This window comes from Tamandua tetradactyla, chromosome 4 (assembly GCF_023851605.1).
Source record: "Tamandua tetradactyla isolate mTamTet1 chromosome 4, mTamTet1.pri, whole genome shotgun sequence".
Taxonomy (NCBI): Eukaryota; Metazoa; Chordata; class Mammalia; order Pilosa; family Myrmecophagidae; genus Tamandua; species Tamandua tetradactyla.
This window is the reverse complement of record NC_135330.1, coordinates 118,816,796-118,831,097: the sequence shown is the minus strand read 5'-3', so window position 1 is coordinate 118,831,097 and position 14,302 is coordinate 118,816,796. Positions and strand designations below refer to the sequence as shown.

The following is a 14,302-nucleotide window of genomic DNA, read 5'->3' as shown; positions in this document are numbered from 1 at the left end:
CAACCAATTTCTAGGAGCCCAGAGTAAACCTTATCTGTACTATCAAAAATAAAAATCAGAACATATCACCTGAACCTGCTTGAAAGGTTTGAGTTCTTTAAAAACGAAACCACAGAAAACTCTAGTTCCAAGTCCCAAAACCACAGCTTTATACTCAACAATCATATCCCACTTCATCCATTCCTGTGCATCTGACTTCCCACAAGAATATCTGATTGTAACAATAGACCATATGTTGCCACTGATTTGGAAAGAAACAGAAAAGACTTAGATTTACATGATATAAGCAGATCTAGGGAAACTAAGGGAAGCTAGTTCTTTATGTAAATGCTTTCTGCACAAAGCCAGCTTTGGGGCTATTTTTAAAGCCTGGTTAAAGCGGGCTTCGCGGTTAAGAGCAGTCCATCAGGTCAGCATACTGGGGGACGTTCAGGTTTAAAAAGGGTAGTGTTCAACCCCTATAGTGAAACATAGTTCTGGCAATCACAGATATAGAATATGGAGCCTGCCATCTTCAGGTAATGCTTTTATGATGATTGCGTTCACGTGTCAACTTGGCCAGATGATAATGCCCAGTTGTCTGTTCAAGCAAGCACTGGCCTAACCATTACTGCAAGGACATTTCTTGGACTCAAATCATCAGTCAGTTGAGTCCATCTAAGGCTGATTACATCCATGATCAAAAGGGGCGTCCTCCACAATGAAAGGTATTTCATCCAATCAGCTGAAGGTTTTCAAGGGAGAGGTGATGACTTCAGCAGTCAGAATAGAGAACTTTCATCCCTACTTGAGCCAGCCAGCCTCTCCTGGGGCATTCATTGAAGGCCTTCAACTGAGTTGCCAGCCCCTAGCCTGCCCTACAGAATTTGGACACATGCATCCCCACAGTTGGTGAGACACTTTTATAAAATGTCATGTTTACAGATATCTACTATTGGTTCTGTTTCCCTAGAGAACCCTGACTAATACATCTTTCTAACTCCAAGAGGAGATATTTATCAATTATGAGGCATCTCCTTCGACAAGTCAGATCCCCAACGACAATCTTCTTCTCTTTCAAATGATTCCCTATTTGAATGTATGTCTCAATTACTCCTAAGCTATAACCCCCGTATTTTTGTTTCCTCTATACTTTACTCATGTCCAAGGATAGAGTACAGATCCAAAATTTCAACCCCTGAATATCAAATATCAGCAATGACAAAACAACAAAAAAATGTAGGCCTGTGAGTTGAGTTTTTCCTTCTGGTACATCTAAAGCCAACATGCCTTTGAACCTTCTGAGATCACTTCCAATCTGCCCCAAATGAACAGCTTTGAAAATCAGTCTGGAAAACGTTCACACTGCTTGACGCTATGGTAGAAGAAGGGCCTCTTGGGATCATAATATCTTAGTATCAGAAGCAGGCTGCAAATTTTCCAGTATGAAAAGGCAAAGCTCCCAAGAAAGTGTAGGCCAATAAACTTTCAACAGGAGAATTTATCAATTTCAAGCTCACCTACAGAGTAACAGCACAGCCTAACCTACTTTTTCTTGAAGCCATAAACAGGCCATCTGAAGGACGTAAGACTGAAGCTCAGGGGCTGCCCTTTATCAAAGACAGTACGCCTAGGTCAGTGTGCCAGAGCCCAGAGCAGAGTGGGAAAGAAAGAAAGCAGAGCTGGATGGACAGAACCAGGAAACTTCTGGACTTCCAGTCTTACCCTACTGGTAGACAGGTTTTGGCTAAATCACCAGCACAAAGTGAAATAAAGCCTTCTCATGCCTCTGAAAATTGGCATGAATCCACATCATAAAGCTGCCATGCCATCAGGGGAGATTTCCTGTTTGTTCAGGAGACACTTGGCCCAGAATAACTGAAGTCTGAGGTTAACCTGCACAAGCAAGGAGCAGTGCAAACCGCTCTGGCCATGCTCCTGCCCTGCCTTATCACTTCTGAGAGCCCTGGAGCCGAGGAGAGTCACTTTTCAAATCTCAAAATCCCCCCAAACACTCCCCCCACCAAAAAAACCAAAAACATTTTTTTAATCCTTCATGCTCAATAAAGACTGTGCAGACATAAAATCCCTCATTTAAATGGCTGCAGTTTTAATATAAAATGTATTATACAGGAAAAAGATTTTATTGCCATTAGATGCTTGCTGCAATCCGACAAAAGAAGTAACTGACCTTGATTCTGAATCTTCTGCCTTTTTCCCCTTTAATATCCTTATCATTACTTACTGAGCACACTTTCATTATTTCTCTTCCTTTTTGGAGAAATAATGATTTTTCCCTAGAAGGTTAGAAAATGTGCATTGTTTTCTCAAGACAATTGAACAGACTGTTGTGCAAAGAAATGCTAATACAAGAATAACCTCTACTCTGGAAACCAAAGAAACTCAATCTTGGAAAATAATAATGGAAACTGGCTTCCTTTGGTCTTGCAGACTCAATTTGAGGGGAAAAAGGAAATTCAGGGAGCAAATAACAAGGCAAACGGAGGGTGAAAGACGAAAAAGGCAACTCTTCTGTAAGTTATATATAGGAGATCCTTTTTTAAAAGAGGGGACAAAAGTCATAATCCCCCTGGTTAAAAAAAAAAAAGCCAAAAACGGTCATTAAACCCAAACTATTATGCCATTACTAAAGTGTCAACGTCAGTCACAGTCCCAGAGAGCAATATCAGAGAGCTGTTACCACCTGTAGCCTGAGGGGAAGTGGCAGGGGACAGTTAAAAAAACCCAGAGAAGACGCCCTCCCAGAGGAGAGTGGTTAAACAAACTGTGGTCTAGCCGTACAGCAGGATATTATCCAGCGCTAAAAAGAAATGAGTCATCAAGCTATGGAAAGTCTTGAAGGAAACTTAAGTGCATCCATATTGCTAAGTGAAAAAGCCAGTCTGAAAAGGCTACATGCTGGATGATTCGAGCTATATGACATTCTGGAAAAGGTAAAACCTCAATAAAAAGATCAGTGGTTGGCAGGAGTTCAGGGGGAGAGGGGAAGGGATGCATAGGTGAAGCACAGGGGATTGTGAGGGCAATGAAAGCATTCTGTTTGCTACTGTAATGGTGGATACATGACATGATGCATTTGTCAAAACCCATGGAACAGTACAACACAAAGAGTGAACCCTTACGTAAGCTATGGACTTTAGCTTATACTAATGGGAGGCAGGGGCAGTGTATAAGAACTCTCTGTACATTCTGTTCAAGTTTTCTGTAAACCAAAAGCTGCTCTAAAAAATAAATTCTAGTAATTAAAAAAAAAAAACAGAGAGGGAAACTGTGTGGAGAGAGCCAGCTGCCAGGAGCTGTGGCCTTCAGTAGAGAAACCAGCACAGAGTTGGGGAAATAGACACCCCAATCTCACTTCCCACCCCACACCCCTGCCCTTCAATGCCCTACCTGGGTCTCACAATAGCCAAACCCAACTTAAGTCAAAGAACAAGGGTATACATTGATGCAATCCAAGCAGGTCAGTCTGCCAGAGCACAGAGTAGGGTGGAGATGAAGGGAGAGTAGATCCCAGCTCTGTCAATGTTATGTATGAGCCTCAATTTACTCTCCTGCAAAATGGGGATAATACCACATACTTGCATAAGACCAAGCATTGAACAGACTCTCCACAAGTGCTGATCCCCCACCCTCTTCACTCACCCTCTTCACCTCACTTCACCAAGATCCAAAGGAAAGCACAGCTTAACTGAATTCATGCTAAAAAGAAGAGAGAAGAAGAGGAGGAGAAAGGAGAAAGAGACTAAACTCACACCTCTTGGTGGGTGTAGACACAGTTTCACAGCACCCATCCCACCATCGGTGTCCGTAGTTTTGCCCAGAAATCTGTGGTCAGTGAAGGAACCTGAATTAGCTAAACCCAGAGCTCTGCAGAATCCTCTCCAGTGTCAGTCTTCCCTGGCAATCTCCATGGGCAGTTGCATTCCTTGAGGAAGAGTTCTTTTCAGGCACATCATAGGGTCAGGCGACAATGGGGCCGGCAGAGCACCTCATCCTTCTGGACCCCATCTCCCTTTGATTCACCTTAAATCAGAAATGATACCGACACGGGGCAATACCCAAATTCCTTATAAGAACCAAGCATAGGCTCTTTTAAAAGAGTAGTGTCTATCTGTTCCCTTTTGTCTTCTGAGTGACTCTATACCCGCTCCTAAGACCCATTCCCTCCCACACAAAGACTGCTAGCACTCTAGTTTTCATGAGACGTACAAAAGAAACTTTACAGCTCCTCTGCACTAAAATGTAATAACTTTCTCCACACGGCTGCACAAAGGATTTCTCTGGGAACAAGGGACCAAGTTTCACAGTTGCATAAATATAAACTAAAGTAGAAATCCATCTTTGAATTTGCAGGCACACAGTCAACACTCCCATTTTTCAAGAGTCTGAAGGTCATTCTTCACTGTGTGTTCTTTCGGCTCGGTCTTAAAGTTAAGTTGGTTCAATGATTCATGACATCATACCCATTAAAATATGAGCATTTTCTACCAAACGAAACAGCTTTTTACCCCCTTTCACAGTGGAAGAGGCCCCGATGATCCCCTGCAAAGGAAAACAGTGACATTCTGCAATAGCAACTGGTGAAGTTTCAGAGAAAGACTTGCAATTTTGTCCACGGCTGCACACAACCAGTTTTATCATGAAAAGCCAACACCATATGCCAAAGGAGACAGGTTAAGCCTCTTAAATGTTCTTGACAACAATGAGCTTTCATCTGTAAAAAAGTAAACATCTGCCTCATGGAGAAATAATCCACAAAACAATGGGGAGGTTTATTTGTTTGATTTATTGTGACTACACTAGGAGTTAAGGATGTTTCAGGGGTCTGTGATATGACAAAATGTGAATAGTTTCTTAAACTGTTTCTTAGTATTTTGAAATCTTCTTTGAAAGGCATCAAAGAGGAGTGCTGCAACATGCTTACGGGAGAAACGGATGATTTCAAAGACTAGAAAAGAGAGGACCAGAAAGAGGTATTCACTTTAGCACTTCTAGCTACAAATCTTGGACAAATTATTTAATTTCTCTGAGCCATATAGTCTACATATATAAATGAAGGTCAAAGTGATGCCTATTCTATTACATCAAAAGGTTATTATGAGGCACAGATGATTTGTAACTTTAGAAGTACTTTATAAACTGTACAGCAAAGCAAATGTTACACTGGTGACTGGAAATAGACAAAAGTGATGTTTGGTTCTACACTCTAAAAATTCAAAAGAAGGAAGATGCATTACATATATGGAAAAAAAGAAATTTCTTCTTACCTATGGCTCTTCTCTAGAAATGGCTGCAGTCTCCAACTTACTTTAGTATGACTGAAAGTATATAGGGAACAATGGTCACTTGACTCATCTGGGAAAAGCTGGGCCCAGAATGATCACCAATGTGTCTGCAAAGAAGGAAATGATCGTCGTCACCACCATCATCATTGCCACTATCATTACCCTCATCACCATCATCATCATCACCACCACCACCATCATCCACACCGCCATCGTCTTCATCACCACCATCATCACCATTATCACCACCACCACCACCATCGTCCACACTGCCATCATCCTCACCACTACCATCATCATCCTCATCATCACCGTCATCACCATTATCACCACCACCACCACCATCGTCCACACCACCATCATCCTCATCATCACCACCATCATCACCATTATCACCACCATTATCACCACCACCACCACCATCGTCCACACCGCCATCATCCTCACCACCACCACCATTATCCTCATCATCACCGTCATCACCATTATCACCGCCATCATCCTCACCACCACCACCATCGTCCACACCGCCATTGTCCTCATCATCACCACCATCACCATCATCATCAAACCCTGTGATTTTTAAAAATCCTTTTACACACTTTTTAATTTGATACTCATAGAAACTATGACTTGGCATTAACCTTAAAGATGAAAAACTGGGATTTAGAGATTCAAGACATAGGTAGCAAGGACGATATTAAAACCCAAATTCAAAGGCAGAGAAAATAGTAATGATTGTCCACCATTTCCTTGGGCCCCACTGGTCCACGTACAAACATCTGGTTTCACACTCATAACTTTCTCTGTTATCCCGTGGGCATGTCTTTCTCCCCCTTCCAGGCTTGTAGATTCTTGAGGAAGGGCTTATGTCTTGATCATCCTTGAACCTTCAATCAATCCCTGACACATAACTTGGCACATAAGGGGCATCTAAAAGGATGCAATGAGTGAATGAAGAAAGAAAGAGGACAGGGGGAGAGGAAAATGATGGTGTTTTTATTCAGAATTTTTTTTCTCACTTGTAGAAAAGGCTTTCTCTATCTCCTGAAACTCCTTAGGCTGTGGGAACGAGTCCCTCTCTTGGGGTCAATTATGGAGTCCACAGTTACTTGGAAGGAAGCCGGTGAGTGCAATGAAGATTTCAGGAGGCTCTAGGCATGTACAGATGGTTGGGAAGGCAGCACAGAAAGTGGGGAGCACAGAGAAGCGCCTCCAGAAATCGTTCCAGGAGCCACCCAGGGACTGAGCAAACCTGTCTCTCGTAATGTGGATCCAGACCGCACAGGGCTTCATAGGCTGATATAAGCAGTCAGCGCTGAAGCCGGAGTCTCAGACGTGAACAGCTTAGATGTCACAGCCTCAGTTCGGCAAGAGCTATATGATTCACATCTTCCAGAAAATAATCAAATACGCCATGCACTTGATGACAACTCCAAAATAGTAGAGTGAGCCAGTTCAAGACACGTTGCTTAGAAGCCTACTCTAGAAATTACCAAGCTACCACTGGCTATGTGTGAAAATGCCAAACATGTTCAAAAGTAGATTCTTGGGCAGGCCATGGCAGAGTTCTTGCCTGCCATGCCAGAGACCCGGGTTCAAGTCCTGGTGCCTGCCCATGCGAAAAAAAAAAGTAGATTCTTAAAAAGACCTATGACCCAAAAGAACGACTATCTCCTAATAAAATGATAGCTTGTTCAGTTTGATTTTGGGCGTAGAAATCTTTACCACTGCCTCCTCAAGTCACACAGTACAGACAACTGCCTACTCCAGTTTCCAGTTTATCACAATCTTAGATTTACCAGATTCTCCTTTTCACCTTAAGTTCTAAACTAAATAAGAACACCCTTTATTCTTTATTATTTGTGGCATGTTATCATGTATTCCTATTGCATATTATTTATATCTTGCATTATGTTTTATTACAATATCTGAAAACTATAGGGTCTGATGTGTTCTTTTTAATCTATCATATGTTATTATACCAACTATTGTAAATTGCATATTTGGGGGAAAGCAGATCCTTAATGGAAAATGAGCAAAGCATGGAATAGTCTCAAGAGCCAAAATAAAGAGAAGGGACAGAGGGGATCTACATTGATTCTTGGAAGCTAAGCCCTTTAGCTTGGTCAACATGACCTGAAAGGAATAAAGATGTCATGATCAATAAACATTAATTCAAAACTTGAAGCAAAAATAGAAGAATTTGCAGCAGCCACATTCTTATCAGTCAAATTTGCCCTTTTGGGGCACCCACCTCCCGCTACCTCATCAGCCTCACCCACATATCCCCACTCCCTTTCTCCCTCCAGTTCTCACACCTTCCACCATCCCCTCTCCTGTCATTCTCACACATCCTCTACATCATTTTTCTGAGCTCCCTATAAACTTTAACTCCATCCTCTTCGGGGGCCAGGTATGATTTCTGAGACCCTGTCAGGCCCTAATGTGTGACCCCTTCCATAGAGACCATTCCATCCCACACATTCCAATCCGCATCATGAAATAAAGGTTCATGTTTTAGCCATGCCATTCCATTCTCTGTTCCACCCAACTTACTCATTCAGGGCTGGAGAATTCTAACAACGGCATACAGACGCCTTGATGTGCTTGCTGTTCTGGTAGAGTAAAGAGCCAGGGACATTTTACAAATAGTCCACTTCATTTTGCTGGCCCTCGAGTACCCCAGATGTCAGGATACCAGTTAAAATAACTTCTGATGGCTTGAACCTGTCATCGCTTTAGGTCTTTGCGAAGCTGTCAGCAGAGAGCTGGGTTTACTGTTCTCACATATTCACAGAATTAGATCGGTGGCGTCGTCGAGGTGATACATCTGACAGTGGCTTTTCTTCATCTCCCCAGGTGTCTGGAGAATTGATTGGTCAACTCCCGTGTGCCTGCTCCCATCTGCAAATGCTTCCCCTCACTGTCCCTGACATGTCCTCATGCCCAGCATCAAGAGAGATGCATGTGAGAGAGGGTAGGCAGGTCTGCTCTTTCCGATCTATGCCTCCTTTTATTTTTTTTCTGTGCAGTATGTGTGCACCCACTCCTAACCCATTTTTGTTTTCTTTCAGTCAATAATTTCCTCAAATACTTATTGAGTGTCTTCTATACCCAGGCCCTGGACAGCAGCAGATCACAGAGTTTACCATTGGTTGGGGAGCTAGACAGTCCGCAGTTCATTATTCAACTAATTGTAGTGACTCATCACAGTTAGTTGTCATAATTTCATTACAATTGTGAAAAGTATTGGATGGAAAGATGCTATGAGGGACTCTGAATGATGACCCACCCAAGTCTGGAGGGCTGGCGGGGGCGCCTTCTACGAGGAAGTGACTTTGAGCTGAGCTTGAAAAGGTAACTAGAAATTCAGGCACAAAGTGGTCATCAGAGGAGACAGAAGGAACCGGAAGGACAAGGCCAAGGAGGCAGGAAAGGTGGGGACAAGGAAGGGGCAGCCTGCATTAAGGCTCCAGGATGGCTAAGGGGCTAGGAGCAAGGGGAGAGCACATAAGATGAAACGCAATGAAAGATGCAGGAGCCAGTTTCCACAGGGCCTGGCAAGCATGTCAAGGATTCAGGGCTTCCTTAGAAGAGTAATAAAATTTGAAAGATTCCCAGTCATCCATGTCTTCAATTTCAAAGTCAGCTCTGCAATAAAAAACAATTATCTGGCTACTGAGACAGTGCCCACTTTCTAATGCCATTGACTGAGACATTGCCCAATTGCTAATGCCATTGACTGAAACCTTGCCCAATTTCAAATGCCATTGATTGAGACATTGCCCAATTGCTAATGCTATTGACAGCTTGTAGGGAACTCTAACTCCTCCAGCAGCTGCAGCATTGAGGTTCTGCTGGCCTGCCTGGGAATGTTCCCAGTTATATTAAGTTAACTGAGACAGTGGTGTCCACTGCAGTCCTGGCTAAATGGACCCAGTGGAGTTGGTCAGGGGCAAGACTCTCCCTCGGTGTCAGCATCATCACCCAAGAGGCCTAAGCCCTCCTCCCCCCCCATCCAAGGGCACCTCCCAGCATCCTTATGTTGTTCATAAAGGACAGGACAGGTGAGGCATTGGACAGAGTTTCACTACACAGGTGGGCCCCACACCAAACTGAGCACCCATAGGGCAATAGGCTGGCAACCAGTGGTGGGTGTTCTTTGTAGGTGGTCCTTTCTGGGTGGTAGTGAGATGAACGCAGGCTGCTTGGCTTCCACACAGCCACTCGAACCAGGTGCCTGCTTGGGCAAAGAGGGTGATCTCATTTCTCTACAGCCCAACAACCACCCCTCCACCCCTTCTCTAGCCCATGGCAACTGGGTCTGATGTCTTCCGTTTGTCCTTTCAGAGCAACTCTCCACCTTCTCCACCGAGCTCCATCGCCCAACTACGGACTCAATCGGTGCACTCCCTGCCCTTCAGTTCTGGGTAAGGTCAGCCCAGCCCACGGAAAGTACAAGGAAAGGAGGGAAGAGAATGAGTTTGGGACATTTATCACATCAGCTCTCTCCTTGTGTGTCACCATGGACTGACCATACCCTCAAACAAATGGTCACAGCTCCTCCTAGGTGGACCTGTCCACGCAGCTACCCTCATGCTCTCTCCATTTCTCCTCTGGCCTAGGAATGGCAACAGCTCTGATGTTGCTGACCCCAAGGTCCTACACTTCTTGCTCTCTCTGTACTCTGCCCACATCTTGGCAAACAATCCCTTCATTAAGCAACTCAAGGTCCCCAAGCTAAGGGGCCTAAGTTAACCAAGTACCATAAACTGGATGCTTAAAACAGAAATTTATCATCTCACAGTTCTGGAGGCTAGTAGTCCAAAATCAAGGGGTCATCAGGATCATGCTCCCTCTGAAACCTGTAGGGGAGAAGCCTTTCCTTGCCTTTCCCCAGCTGCTAGTGGTTTGCTGGCAACTTTGACATTCCTTGGCAAGGCACTGCAGTGCCTTAACCTCTGCTTTTGTCATCACTTGTCCTGATCCCTATGTCTCTATGCCTCTTCTCCCCTTCTATACCTTCTGATAAGGATGCCAGGCATATAGGATTAAGAGCTCACTCTACTCCAATTTGACCTCATCTTTTTGTTTGTTTGTTTTTGCTTTTTTTTATTTATTAGAGAAGTTTTAAGTTTACAAAAAAATCACATAGAAAATATAGAGTTCCTACACACCCCTTCATTACAATAAGTTTGCATTAATATGGCGCACTTGTTGCTTTTAATGAAATAATATTAGTATAACTATTAATTATAGTTCATGGTTTACATTAGGGTTCACTGTGTTGTACAGTCCCATGTTTCAATTTTTTTATTTTAGTAGCATACATACAGTCTAAAATTTCCCCTTTACGACATATCCACATATATAGTTCAGTGCTGTTAATTACATTCCCAAATGCTGTGTCACCATGACCACCATCCATTACCAAAACTTTTCCATCATCCTAAATAGAAACTCTGTGCACTGTAAGAATTAGCTCCCCATTGCCTACCCCCAACCCAGCCCCTGGTAACCTGTGTTTTGGTTCCTGACCCTATGAATTTGCTTATTCTAATTACTTCATATTAGTGAGATCATACAATATTTGTCCTTTTGTGTCTGACTTATTTCACTCAACATAATGACCTCAAGGTTAATCCCTGTTATTGCATGCATCAGGACTTTATTCCTTCTTATGGTTGAATAATATCCCATTGTGTGGACATACCACATTTTGTTTATCCATTCATCGGTCATTGGACACTTGGATTGCTTCTATCTTTGGGCAGTCGTGAATATTGCCACTATGCACCTCAGTGTGCAAATATCTGTTCCAGTCCCTTTCAGTTCTTCTGGGTACAGTAGCAGGAATACCAGGTCACGTGGTAGTTCTATACTTAGCTTCCTGAGGAACTGCCAAACCATCTTTCACAGCTGTTGCACCATCTTACATTCCCACCAGCAATGAATGAATGCTCCTATTTCTCTGCATCTCTTCAACACTTGGTATTTTTCTTTTTTTAATAGCAGCCATTCTAGAGGGTGTGTAATGGCATCTCACTATGGTTTTGATTTGCATCTCCCTAATGGCTAATGATGTTAAGCATCTTTTCATGTGCTTTTTGGCTATTTAATATAACCTCATCTTAACCAATTACAACTGCAATGACCCTAAACCCAAATAAGAATACATTCTGTGGTACTGGGGTGGGGACTTCACTGTATCTTTTCGGAGGACACAATTCAACCCATTACAGGGACCAGGCTTCCTTCCCAGATCCTGAGGGATATAGCATCAGACTTCAAGCAGAGAAACTCAGCACTCTATTCCAATCTCCAGCCAATGGCCTCCCGTCCCCACCCCCACCCCTTTTTTTTTTGTCACTTTTGGTTCAGTTTCCCACTGACTGGTCTGTATGGGTCCTGGGAACATGTTGAAGGAAATTGGTAAGTGCTGAGTAAGGAGAAACACACTGATGATGGTTTTCTCTCCTCCCCTTCTGAGAAGCCCTCACCTCATCTCCTTCCACTCCCTGCCTTCTTTGTCTACTCCAGATACACTGAACACCTCAGGGGCAGCCCTGCTCCAAGGCTTTTACATTTCCTGTCCCCTCCACCTTTAACACTCTTCCCCCAGAGAGGGCTCATGCCCTCACCAGCTTCAGATCTTCTATTCAAAAGTCACTTTGACAATCAGGGCTTCCTAGCTATTTGAAATTAGCCCTCGACTCAGTATTCCTTGTCATCCTTCCCTGCTGTATTTATTTATTTATCTCCTTGTCACTCATCAACTTCTAATATCATCTATGTGTCTGTGTTTATTTTGTTTCTTGATTGCAGACACACACGAATGCTCCATAAAGGTAGGGATTTTTGTTTGCTTTGCTGTTATATCCCCAGTATCAGAACAGTACCTCCCCTGTTATTTGTTGAGCTAATGAGATCTGGTTATAGTGGGAGATATGTAGAAGGGACTACACACCAGTGACCCATTGGGCCCCCAAACTTCTAGCCCATCTCCTGGTTCAGCACCTGTGGCTGTACAAATATTTGGCCTCTTCCTGCCAACATGCCCCATCCAGGGAGCACCCGGACCTCATCAATGACCTCCTGCAGAAGAGAGGACATAAGCTCTGCCAGGCGGCATCATTTCTAGTCATGTCCAGTTGCCTGTGTTCTTGAGGAGCTGACGGGTCATTCTTTCCTGTCTCCATTTCAGAAGCTGAACCATGCACTGAAACAATAAAGCTTCCCCTCCCCTGGGAAGATGACCCCACAGATCTTGGAATAAGAGATATGCTTTGAGCAGATAAAACCATTCACCAGCTATTCATTTTGAAAGCTGCGACGACATGGTAGGCTTTGTGCCAGAAGCTGAGAGAGCAAGGATGAATAAAACACGGTCCTTTCCCTCCGGCTGCCCTGACATACCACGCTGGACTTCGGCATGCTGAAAAGATGAAAGACTTTTTCTTCTTCAGTGCAGAGTCAACAGACTAGACTTCGCCATGACCAGACAGTGCTGCATCATTAAACACATGAGTGTACCCTCCATCCCCAAGACAGCCAGTCCTGACCCTGTATCTACGAAATCCACAAGGCTGGAGCAGTAGGAGAAATCAGAGATGTGGTCTATTCTGCTCTCTGCCACCCAGCTATGAAAAGTCCAAAATTTAGGTGAGTTACACCACGGCCTGAGACCTACAACCACCACAAACTCTTCAAGGCAGTTCACTCCCAAGCCCCTGAACCTGTATAGTCACCAGCAAACAAATATTTGTTGAATAAATGAATGAAAAAAAATAAAGGAGCTAAGTGTAATAGCAGATCAAAGTCACTGGTGGATCCAAAAGTCTGTATATTTCCATCACTCCTAAACTGTAACTCCCAGGACCCATAGGTCTTCCAATGTCTATGAAAATTGTGGTGGGGATGGAAGGGTGGTGAAGGATTCAGGAAAAGGGCTCAGCACTGTGAGAATAGCTCAATAGTAAAGATTAGCAACAGAGAACAAATCAGTAACTTTAGTTCAGGATTAGTTATTTGGATCCTCAGATGTCAGCTAAGCATTGATTATTCATTAGGTAATGTGATTGCACTCAACAAAAGGCACAGCAAGAGCCTTGGATGGTTTTAAATAGCAGAGTTGGCTATTTACACGATTTGAGCCTGCGTGCTCTGTGAGAAACCAAATGTGGTTTCTCATTAATATTGCCCAGGCACAGCTTTTCAAGATGATTGTCGAATAGACCCAAGTACATCTTTCTTCTCACATATTTTCCTTTAAATTTCATTAACCCTCTCCAGGAGGTTAGATTCCAAGAACCAGTTCAAGAATGCAGGCTCCAGGATAGCCCAGGGGTGAGAGGCAGGTGGCCTGGAGGCCGCAGGCCATGAATTAATTCTCTGAATGGGGGAAACAGAAGGACAGGTTCCCACTTAGGGGTTTGCCCAGGCCACCTCCCAACAGTGGCTTGAAGTTTCTGCTGGCCAGACGGGCTGATGAACACTCTTGCTCCACTAAGTGTCCAGGTAGCACCTGGTTGTAAAGCTGCCCAGTATGGAAATGACAATTATACAGGAAAAGCAGGTATGTGCTACTTCTGCCATTGTGTAGTTATGTGCAAAACTCACAGGGTGTCAAAACCTCAAAACAGCTTCTTCAAAACACGATACCTGTTCTAATTCGGTCCTAATTTCTAAAATGGTGGCTGGCGTGGACTTAACGGAATCCACCCCAGCACGCTCCTGTCAACTCCTCTGCAGATGCATTCAGTCCTGAGTATTTCCAGAAAGAACGGTACTTTCCTTTGAATATTCTGCCAGCTGGCCTGAGAAAAGCAGGTGCAGATTCTTTTAAGTACTACATGCACTCATATACCTTCCCTGCTTCCTCCAGCCCCCTGCCACAATTTTGAGAAAGTGCTTGTTTTGGTTGCTTTGTTTCTCCCCCACACTTTCCTCAAGACTACTATGGTCCAAAGCAACAGAACAAGTGTTCATACTAGTGCTTTAAACTTCAAAGTGGA

General features: G+C 43.7%; 2 long non-coding RNA genes across 2 annotated transcripts; one reads left to right on the top strand and one right to left on the bottom strand.

Moving 5' to 3' along the window:
- Positions 1-4,769: 4,769 nt before the first annotated feature.
- On the bottom strand, positions 4,770-7,750 carry LOC143679305 (uncharacterized). Its single transcript, XR_013173638.1, has 3 exons — positions 7,607-7,750; positions 5,268-5,392; positions 4,770-4,948 (listed from the first exon to the last, which is right to left on the bottom strand). It is a non-coding gene; the product is annotated as an uncharacterized LOC143679305 (long non-coding RNA).
- A 90-nt stretch (positions 7,751-7,840) lies between these two features.
- On the top strand, positions 7,841-13,029 carry LOC143679304 (uncharacterized). The gene is made up of 3 exons (XR_013173637.1): positions 7,841-8,147; positions 9,639-9,718; positions 12,493-13,029. It is a non-coding gene; the product is annotated as an uncharacterized LOC143679304 (long non-coding RNA).
- Positions 13,030-14,302: the final 1,273 nt, after the last annotated feature.